We start from the raw sequence: 9,872 nt of genomic DNA, 5'->3' as shown, positions 1-9,872 counted from the left end.
CATCAATATTACTTTCTGATTTATTTTTCTTAAGAACAACTTTGAAAGAAAAACACCTTCCTCTAATTTTCAAACCTCATTGCCTTAAATGTGAAGTTTAGCAAAGTTTGTCCACTCTAAAATATGCCAGTTTGGCACATGGATTATTTCAGAACGAAGGCAATTAAGAATGAGCAGACACAAAAATGTTCTCTGCCCTTCTCCTATTTGCATAAAAGTAAGACATAAATTTGCCAAAGTGTCACCCTTCCCCTCTCTACCAGAGAGGACAAAAGCTAATCACCAGAGACAATTTTAGTTCCTTATCCAGGCTGGAAGCACAAGAGAAATCCACATACCAAACTGAGGTGACTAGACTTAGTTTACCTCATAGTTGTTTCCACACAATTTGTTGCTGGTAGAGACCCAGTGTCCTTTTCCTTTGTCTTGTCACTTCCCCAAAAATGTCTTTCCTTGCTAAGACCAGCCTCTAAATAAGAATGTGAGTCACTCATTCCCAAGTTTCTCCAATGCATACACAAGGTAAACATGTTAATGAAATGTGTTTTTCTCTTATTGACTGCCTTTTCTTACAGAGCCCTGATGTGGAGTCGTGACCTAGCTAGGATCAAGAAAGAATTCTTGAGCAGTTTTCAGTGCAAAACTGTGCTTTTTTGACAGCACAGGGACAGAACCCTGGGGGCAGAAAGAGCTGCACTGGGGTTGTAAGGAGTAAATGATTATATATATATTTTTTTTTTAGTGGGGATTAAGGGTAACATTAAATCTTAAGGAATTTGGAAGCAAGGTTTCCAGGACCTTGAGGTGTTAGCTACTATTAAGATAAGGTTATTTACTACCGTCTAGTAAAACATTAGTCATGAGACCCTTCTGATGTATACCAGTGGGCCATATGTTTGAGGGATGATTACTAATAGTATGGGGCTGGAGGGATATTTATAGTCATCAGAGCAAAACTCTATTGGTAAAACCTAAAAGGAAATCCTTGGGGTAGCTGGAGAAGTGTTATGCCCCATATGTCTCAAGACTCCTGCCTTTAGACTATGAGCCACAGAAAAATCTGGCCTTTGTACCTTTTTTCTCCCATCAAGCCCTAGCAGAAAACCTAGAAGGATAGAAAGAAAAATACTTTTTTAAGATTTATTTATTTATTTATTTGACATAAAGAGAGAGATCACAAGTAGGCTGAGGGGCAGGCAGAAAGAGAGAGGGGGAAGCAGGCTCCCTGATGAACAGAGAGACCGAAGTGGGGCTCCATCCCAGGACCCTGAGATCATGACCTGAGCTGAAGGCAGAGGCTTAACCCACTGAGCCACCCAGGAGCCCATGAGAAATATTTTTTTCTTCCCCTACAAATGCAAGGTCATAATCTTACACAGTTCCAGGAGGAACATAAGTAACATAAAAAATACAAGAATATGAAAAACTATAGATTTTACCTCTTAGACTGTAAGAAATCCAGGGTTAGCTAAAAATCAACACAAATCTAAGATAAACAAAACACTCACATGAGCATTAGATCCCAGATATGCTAATTTTGGCCTAGTAGGACACAGAAAACACACAATACCCTAGACTGAAAAATATTAGTAACTGCTTAAAAGATAAAAGTAATAAAATAAATAGTTCAGGAATAAAACTAAGTGAGATATCATCTTAAAGAGTAAGTACTCTTAGGACCCCTGGGTGGCTTGGTTGGTTAAGCATCTGCCTTCTGCTCAGGTCATGATCCCAGGGTCCTGGGATCTAGTCCAGAATCTGGTTCCTTGCTCAACAGAGAACCTGCTTCTCCCTCTGCCTCTGCCTCTGCCTCTTCCCTCTGCTCACGTTTTCTCTTTCTCTCTCTCTCTGTCTTTCTCTCTCAAGTAAATAATTTTTTTTTAAAAAAAAGCACTCTTGATTTTTTTTAAAGGAAGTGATAAAGCACCTGAAGAAAACTAGTCAATTAGGCATTTCCTTGTGAAATCTTAAGGTATAACCAAAGAATATCCAAAACGATTTCTGACAACCAAAAAACCCTAGAAGGTTTCTATCAAGAACAAAGGAGTCCAAGCCTAAAATAGAAAGATTCACTTTTTAAGGGGACTTTTATTATTTACTTAAAAAACTGCATTATGAAATATGAAAGGAACATTCACCAGTCATTAAGTGACTACTTTCCCATAAGTTTTTAACACATCATAGTTCACTGTTACAGGCATTACCAAAATCATACACACATACCTGCTACCCAATTGTTCTGAGATCCACAAGGAAGAGACGCTCTTGTGGCCACAAGCTAAACAAATTCAGAATGGAATGGAGTCGATACAATGTAGAAAGAATGGAATAGAACAGAACAAGATTCAAGTAGACAGCTTGAAACTATGGAACAATAAAATACAAAATAAAGATAGATGATGATGACAAATAAATGATAGATAGATCAGAGAGAGAGAGAAAATGAAAGTAAGAGAGAAGGAAAGGAAAGAATAGAAGGGGAGGGGGAGGGGGAGGAAGGGGAAGGTAGACCGGAAGGGGAAGGTAGCCCGGAAGGGAGTGGGAGGGGGAAAGGAAGTGAAGGGGAAGGAAGGGAGGAAGGAAGCAAGGAGAGATTTCAATACAAGTGTGTTTAAGAAGGTTAACCACTCTATTCTCTAGATGTTTAACTTTGGAAAGTGATACTCCAAGGCTGTCCACAAACCAGAACAAGTTTACACTTATCACCTATCTGTGAAAAAACGAGTACTGAAATCAAGAGTAGGTCTGGCAGAGAAATTTCATGTCTGTTGAATCTAATTATGGCTTTTAATTTTTCCAGTTATTTATTTTTATGATTTTTTTAAAAGAATGAGTGTGTGATAGATTAGACACTTAAAAAACAAAACTGTCACATACCAAAAGAAAACACACACACACACACACACACACACAAAACCAAAACCCAAAACTATCCCTTTTCCACAGGTAGCCTGGGAACAATAGAATAAAGTTACATTAGGTCAAGGGATCGCTATGAATTCTTCTCCTCTCTGTGGTTGTAGAAATCCCCACTTTCACTATTCTGAGAATTGTGAATTGTCGCGACTTCCCCTGCAGGAGAAACAAGAGGAGGTGGGTAAGCTGAGGGAAGGGGGAACATGGCCTTCCTACTGAGGAGCTGCAAGCTGGAACTGGAATAAACAAGGTGCAGCCTCAGATTTCCGGGGGGCAGCGCAAGGCCCATAGTTTGTGCACTTACGCCAGTGTGCTAATATTTTTCTCATCTCTACACACAGTTCTTCAAAACGTTGTCCTGGACTTCACTCCATCACTCACAGACACCACAAGATAATCTCTCCCTTTAACTTCAAGGCTAATAGGCATGAAAGTACAGGGACCATCTCTGGCTTTGGGGAGTTAGGACAGTATCTATGATTTGCATCCTTGTTTGGTAGGCATTCGTTCTAGGGAGGTGGCTTGGTGTCTCTGTAGGGCAGAGCCGACTCTCAGCCATGTATGGGTGTACTGGGTGCTCAGGAGTGTGACAAGCTAAAGCCTTTCTGCAAAAACAGAGCTGGAAGTCTTAAGCCTACACCCCCCCCCCATATATTCTGCTTTGCTCCAAACCACAAAAAGCATAAAACGTACTTTCTCAGATTTGTTGACTTCTATGTCAGATTTTCTGAGAAGACACAAGGATTAACTCTCGAATTCACGATTCAGAGAAATGATAACAGCTCACTGGCCTCAGAGATAATGTGCCTGCCCCACCGCCCCATCTCATAGCCCCACTTGTCTCAGGACCCATAAGACCTCAAACACATCAAGTCTCTGCTAATTGCCAGATATCAGCCCCATTGCACTTCCAGAGTGATCCTCCTACTAGTCGTAAATAAAACCTTTCCTTTTCTCACCTCTATATCCTTCACTGCCAGGCAGTGTTTTCTGCAGAATTCCTTTATGTACACACCGTGAGCTGGAATGTTGAGTTCAGTGCTGCAGAAGACACTGATGTTGAAAAGGACCTGGGGATAGGAGGGAAAGTAGTGTGTCCTCCGGGTGGGAGATAGAACAGTTGGAAGAGTTTAAATGATCACTGGCTGAGCCCCATCTTTCAGTGATCTGTAGCTCCTCATCTGTGGGGTTGGTTGGGAGGTCCCCAAGAGCACTTGCAGTGACTTGAGTTAAAATCAACAGGGTCTATTGACACGGTCTACTGCCTCCGACAGTAGAGAAGTGGTTTCTCAGAGAGTAGAGAAGTAGTATGCTGGTTTTAAAAAAAAATAGGAGGGGAAAAAAGAGTTCTTTTTATTTTTAATATTTCAATTTTTTAATTAATTTAACTTAATAATTTTATTATTTTTAATATTTTAAGATAGAAGGAAAGTGAGATGACCTAGAGTTATCTTCCAAATGAATTTAAGAGAGGAAAGAAGGGTTTAAAAGCATCTGTGGCCTGTAATATAAATACGTGAAAAGAAAACACTGGGAACAGGAACAGTAAGCTTGTAGAAAAAAAGAGAAAATCCAAAATGTAACTGATATACAACTTTCACTTGTGATTTCTGCTAAAAAGAGCCTCTTCTAAATTTCAAAAAAAAAAAAAAAAAAAAAAACCACAACTAATTGCAGCCTATGTAGAGGAGGAAATTTTCCTCCTCTAAATTTTAATAAATAAAATTTTAATAAATAAAAAAATCCCTCAGGAATTTTCTCTGCTCTAAATTTCCCATCTCTCGTGATAAGGATGTCCTTTTACCTCCTGGTTCAGAGAGGACACTTTTTGCAAGAGGGATTTATTTCCTGCTTTGGGGGGGACAAAATGTGGGGCAGAGTGTCCTTCCTACACAAGCTGACTCTAAACTAAGTTTAATACAAAATAAGTAATATACCAAAGTGGCACATTTTGGGGTGGCCTGCCTTGGACTCATACACCTACAAAGATATGTTTAATGGTAACAAAATGAAAACAGGCATTCAAAGTATAGGTAATATTGCCAGAAGAGTAATTAAGGGCAAAAATATAGTAAGTCATGTCATTACTACCACTAACATAAAAACTTACCCTCAAATATGTATTAAATAAGTAAATATTTAAAAGCCATAAAAAATGGGGAAGGAAGATGATAACCCAAAATCATGAGTAATAAAAAGTAAAAAGGAAAAAAATTGAAACCATGACTAAGACAATGAAAAGACAAAATTTATATGCTAATATGGTAACAATATTTATAGTGTTTTGGAAAAAATCTTAGAGTTTATATATTTGAATTTGGACATTGTACAAAACACTAAAAAGTGTAACAATAACATTTGGAATGAGAAATGAGAAATCTAGTAATTTACTTGTACCTGTATAAGATCTATTGTTTTATTTTATCTAAAGTAATTTATTTCTGTGTTTGACTCCCCTAGTGGATTGAGACCTTCATGGGGATGGGTGGTAGGTTATGTTCAGATTCTGGCTTCCCACATAATAAATGCTTGGTAAATGTTTTTAAGTGAATAAAAATGGGAAGAAAAAGGTTTTTAAGATACAGGACAAAATCAAGAGATTTAAACAACATAAAAGTTTTATAGCAACTTAAAAATAAAAAACATCTAAGTCTAACATATTTACTGGACAATGTTTCCACACACCTGAGAAAAAGAATATAAGAATGAGTGATTATTTTAGAGAATATCATATGTGCTGAGCACCATGTTCAGACTTTACATTTTAAAAAGCGGTGTGAGAATCAAAACAGAAGACACTGAAATAGCAATGTTTGCGGGTGAGATAATTGCATAACTAGCACACCACTGGAAAAATAAATCCAAAGACCAGATAAGCCCTTTTTGCTGTAGCACATAAGGAAACCCCAAGCATTGGATTAAACTCTTCAGCATTAGTGATAGTTAGAAAGTGAAGGAAAGGGAGCCTATTGGCTGGCAGCAAAAAACTGAGTATATAGGAAGGAATGCTTTAAGAAATAGATGTTCATCCAACACACACACGCACACATACACACGCACACACCTCACCCTAAATGCTCAAGAGCACATGTATTTATGAAGAATTAAAGTCTCCACAGGTTTGAAAAACTTTTTAAAATACCTGTATTATACTAAATATCAGTCCATTTCAGTGATAATATGTCTGAGTGCTATCACCCCCCAACTACACCCCATCCTAACTTTCCCCACCAGATCAACGACCCTAAAACAGAAATTTGTGATGCATCCACTGGTCCAAAACTTCCTCATCCTCCAGACTCCAACCCTGCTATAGCACAGAAAAAAGTCAAAACTCAAAGTCATGGACAATAGTCCCAATTTTTCTTGAGGTATCTCCACTTACTTTTTTCAATTCATACTTTTTTTTTTTATTTTTTAAATTATTTATTTGTTTTAGAGAGAGAACATGCACACGTGAGCAGCGGCAGAGGCAGAAAGAAAGAGAGAGAGGGAGAGAATTTCAAGCAGACTACACCCTGAGTGCAGAGCAGGGCTCGAGGCTCAATTCCACAACCCCAAGACCGTGATCTGAGCTGAAATCAAGAGTCAGAAGCTTAACTGAGTGAGCCACCCAGGCACTGCTTTCTGTTGTTTTCTAAGCTGTAGAAGATTCAGAATGAAATTTACCCTTTTAACAACTTTTTAAGCGTACAATACGGTATTATTAATGGTAGGCAGATGTCTAGAACGTAACGTCTCACATAATGGGAACTCGATTCCCGGTCAATAGCAGCTCTCCGTTCCTTCTGGCAGCCTCTGGTGGCCACATTCTTCTACAGGTTTGACTACTCTAGGTTCCTCCTGAAAGTGGAATCACACAGTATTTCTCCTTCGGTGACTGGCTTACTTCACTTAGAATTATATCTTCCAGGTTCATCCCTGGTGTCACCCTGAGTTTTCACATTCATTTTCTGACTTCTCCACGATTGCCTAATAATTGGCCTCCAATGCCCACGCCACAGGCTCCCCACCCCTGCATTTTTTCTATTCATGTGCCTTCGTGAAGCTTTTCCAGATTTTTCCGACTTAGGCAATCTATCTCTTCATCATACAATAGATACCACCATTTATTGAGAACTTACACTTCATTAGGACATTTTCTATGGGCTTTACTTGTACTGCAATGTACCAGTCTGTGTGTTTCTGCCTAGATTTCCAATTAGGTTAAACATATATCCCATCCAACATTTATATCCTTCATAGTATTTAGCAGAGTGTCTTATGCATAGGAATTATGCAGTGAATATCATTCAATCAATTGGATGGTTGTAAACTCCTTAAGGGAACATTTAACTTACCTTAATATCCCCAAATCTATGACATATGTGGCATATATTAATGCTCAATAACTACTGTGTTGTGTATGGGGAGAAACAGAGAGAAAGTAAGATCACTTGCTGAAACCACATTGCTTACTACCAAGGTCAGTTTCAGTTCTCTCCTTACTTGACTTAGCAGCAGCACTGACCCAGCTGCTGGCTCCTTTCCACTGGAAACACCTCCTTTGCAGACTTGAGGACATCCAATTCCTCTGTATGTCACTGCCTTCTCCTCAGCCTGATTGTTCGTCCCTTTGTCTTGTCCCAGCCTCTTGACCTTGCAATGCCTCGGGCTCAGTCCCTTCCCTTCCCTTCTCTCCTCCCCTCCCCTCCCGCCCCTCCTCCCCTCTCCCCTCCTCTCCTCTTCTCTCCTCTCCTGTCCTCTTCTCAACACTCACTCCCTTGGCGATCTCATTAGTCATAACTTCGAAGCACCCATGTGCTGAGAACTCCCATATGTACAACTCCAGCCCTGATATCTTCACTAACTCCAAACCCATAATGTCCTACTGCCTACTTGGTATGTTCACAGAGATGTACAACCCATGGTCCAGATGAAACATATCCGGAGCTGAGCTCTCAGTTTCCCTCTCTATGCCTGCGCCTCCAGTAGCGTTCCTCAGCTCAGTTAAGAGCGGGAACATCGTTCTTCCTGTATCACAGGCATCTTGTCACTGTCATTCTCTCACGTCCCAATCCATCCGGAAAGACTTTTGTGCTCTACCTCCAAAATACACACAGATGCCAACAACTTCTCATCTCCCATCCCTCTAGCCAGCCTGATCTGAGCCGCCATCATTGTTTGCCCGGATTGTTACAACAGTAGCTGTGGTTGATTCCCCCACAGCAGCCAGGGAGATCCTTCCAGAATGTTCCTCAGATCATATCACCATGCTTTCACAACACTGCACCAGGCCTCCACCTCACTCAGAGCAAAATTCAAAAGCTTTTGTGAGGCAATACCCAACTGGATTTTCAATGTACCTTTCCAACTTCATTTCCCTGTGGATTAGTCTCCCTGTGGCCCAGTTCCCTCTCCCTACAATGTCATCCTTGCTATTTATCTCAGTCATCTATTGTCCCATAAGTAACTACCCCCAAATTAAGTGGCTTAATACAATTTATTATCTTCTCGTTGCTCTATAAGTTGATTGACTTCAGCGAGGCATTCTTGCTTAAGGTTTCTTGTATGGTTGCAGACCACGTTCAGCCAGATCTGAAGCGATCTACTGGCCCCAAAATCTGGGTGCCCAAGATGACTAGAATTACAGTTTCTCAAAACTATAATGACTCAGTTGATGCTTGGATTAGCTGGGGCTTAGCTAAGGCTGCAGACCAGAGCACCTCCCTATAGCCTCTTGGGGCACCTCAGCCTTCTCACAGTGCGGCACCAGGGGAGTCCATGTTCTGGGAGGCAGTGTGCCAAGAGCAAGTGTGCCAGGAACCAGGACATTTTCTGCCAGTTAAGAAAGGGCCATACCTAGAAACTGGCACGGTGACATTTCTGCTGTATTCTATTGATGTCAGCAGTCACAGAACGTGACAGGATTTAAGGACACGGAGAAATAAACTCTCCCTGCTCATGGGAATGTGGCAAGATTACATTGCAAAAAAAAAAAAAAAAAAGCATGTGGGATGTGAAATATGATGGAGATAATCTTTGGAAAATATAATCCGTTGTGCTTTTTTTCAAACACAACAGCTATACGCCCACCTCAACGCTTTGTGCTAGATTTCCTTCCGCCAGAAAGGCTTTTCTCTCAGTATCGGCTATTGGTTCCCTCATTGCTCTGAAGTCTTTGCTTCTCCACTTACTTCAACTCTGACAATATGCCAATGACCCCATCATTGACCACTTTATTTGACATCATACCATAATGCTCTTCCCTATGCCCAAGTACGCAAAATTGTCCATGGTATACCTACTGAACTTCTCTTGACCAAATAAACTTCAGTCGGCCTCCTCCCCTCCACATACACCCCTAAATATCGGCTTGTCCTCAAGTTTAAGCAAACATTATACCACAACAGTGCAGAACACCCACCCCTAAACAGCTCATTCTGAGAATCTGCTAGCAATAAAAATTTTTTTCCACTGTAAAAATGCCCCAAAGATGCCACTGCCCACCCCACCCACTTGTCCTACTCCCCTACAGACTTCCTGCTAATTATGCCCACCCCCTCATAAAAGAAAAGCCTTTTATTATTTTTTTTTTAGCCTTTTATTTTTTGTTAAATTTTAAGATACAGCTTTCTGGGGTCAGAGCATTCTACCCATTGGAATAGTCTTTTTAAATAAAGTCTCACTTTATCTAAGTCTGTATTTACTTTGAATTGACACTCAGCACTTCCAAGCCTTTATACACCGCACCATTTTTTCTTATCACTTATTCCCTTCTAACATACTATGTAGTTATCAATTTATTGTGTTTATTGCTTCTCTTCTTCTATTAGAATATAAACAGTATGACAGCAAGATGTTTTTCTATTTTGGTGACAAAATTTCCATCACCCAGTACCAACGGCTGTAGGTGCTCAAAAACTATTTGTCAATTTCATAGATAAACTCTCACCTGTGATGTGATGAAAGCATAC

Source organism: Mustela putorius, unplaced genomic scaffold (genome assembly GCF_011764305.1).
Source record: "Mustela putorius furo isolate JIRA1106 unplaced genomic scaffold, ASM1176430v1.1 tig00000228_pilon_pilon_pilon, whole genome shotgun sequence".
Classification (NCBI taxonomy): domain Eukaryota; kingdom Metazoa; phylum Chordata; class Mammalia; order Carnivora; family Mustelidae; genus Mustela; species Mustela putorius.
The sequence above is the reverse complement of the archived record's forward strand: the minus strand, read 5'-3'. Positions refer to the sequence as shown.